Below are 1,672 nucleotides of genomic sequence, written 5' to 3'. Positions count from 1 at the left end.
CTCGCCGGAGCGGACTTTGCAGCAGCAGTCCCCCGATCCGAATGCTTCTCGGGAAGCGTAACGGTCGGCGAGGAGGCCGTACCCTCGACAGTGTTCAGTCTCTTCTCCTTCTTCGTCTTTCGCTTTTTCCCAGGCTTCGTCAGCGGATCTGACCTGGGATTTGGGAGCTCCTCCGTTGTTTGTGTGGCCACATTCCTCCTCAACGCCATATCAGACGTCCCGGGCCTATTTGTTTGCGGTCCAACCGCCGTTTGCGTTCCCGCGTCCGTTGCCGGCTTCCGTTTCGCGAAAACCGGAGCTAACGTACCAGAGCCCCTTTCCGGCGAGGCTACAATGGTCCCCGAGCGCGTTGTCGCTCTCCTGCGCTTTTCCGTAGCCAGGATTTCCTCCAGCTTCTTGGTCGCCTCCTGGACTTCCTTGTGGACGCCCATCCCTCTACGCTTATCAATGACTCCGCGGAGCACTGCGACTTGTCCCGCAATGTTTCCAACCAAAGCCGATTGCGCGGTTGCTTCTTCCTCGGAGTCATGCCTCTTCTTACGGCGTGGCATGTCCGAACTTCGGAGTTCGGTCAGCGCTTGGCAAGAAAGAGATATCTGCTCCAGTAAGTACTGCAGATGAGTACCTGGAACCTCTTTCATGAGGCTACCCTCCACTTCGGCCTGTCTGGTCAGGCCGACGACATGATTCAATCCGACGTCGAATGTCGCTTCATCATCACTCTCTTCGTTACGAAGTGGCGCCTTCCTCTTCCCGGGGTAACGCTTTGGGGGCGTCTCCTCCGGCAGGGGGCTCAAAGGTGGGGAGACCTCACGGCAAGGAGCGGTCGTCGCCTGCCCGAGAGAAGGCTCAACACCACTCACGCCAGGCCTAACACCTGTCCTCATTGTTTCGTCCTCGGATAGACTATTGTCTCCTTCGGACGATTCCTCCACGACTCCGGGTGCCGTTTCCGCGACGACGCATTCGTAGTCGAACACATCAACGACATCCCGGAGTCCAATCCCCATTGCTTCCATCATCGGATCCTTCCTATGGCGCGTCAACAGTTCCCGGCTGACCAGCCGGGCAATTTGGATCGCACGGTCCGCCGTGCTTTCGCCTCGAAGGGAGGAGACGCACTTACTCATAAGGCATACTCGCTCCTCTTCCCCTTCTACTCCATGGAAGGGGTTATAAACCTCCTTGCGCTCCGGAGAGAAGTTGCCTCCGTTTTGGACGTCCCTGGTCATCATCCCCAGTATGGTGTCCACTGCGCCCTTAAAGACGCCTAGGTTGCGGAATCTTTGACGAGGGAAACAGTTTTCGACCTCGCTTCCGTCCTCCATCTTGCGCCTTATTTCTTCCCAGCGCACATATTCTGACTCCGTGAGAGGTATATCGTTGCTATACCTATCTCGGATATCAGCCCATTCATCCACCAGCTCCTCGGTGATGGTGAATCCTCCCTTCCTATTTATACCCAAGTTGGGTTGTGGGGCCTCCACATCGCATCGCCCTTGGTCGGCGTCAACGAGAGCCGGGCTACAAGAACCCCCGCCGACGTCCCCTGTGCCATCCGATAGCACTGGGGCGGTAACAATATTTCCAGTTATCCTATCCATATTGGGTTTTTTTAATGGGTGTCCTTCCCATGCGTTTTTAACCTACCGCCAGGCTCGTAGTTTTTTTT

The sequence above is a fragment of the Daktulosphaira vitifoliae genome, unplaced genomic scaffold, assembly GCF_025091365.1.
Source record: "Daktulosphaira vitifoliae isolate Bord-2020 unplaced genomic scaffold, ASM2509136v1 Scaffold_1, whole genome shotgun sequence".
NCBI classification, from domain to species: Eukaryota; Metazoa; Arthropoda; class Insecta; order Hemiptera; family Phylloxeridae; genus Daktulosphaira; species Daktulosphaira vitifoliae.
The sequence above is the reverse complement of the archived record's forward strand: the minus strand, read 5'-3'. Positions refer to the sequence as shown.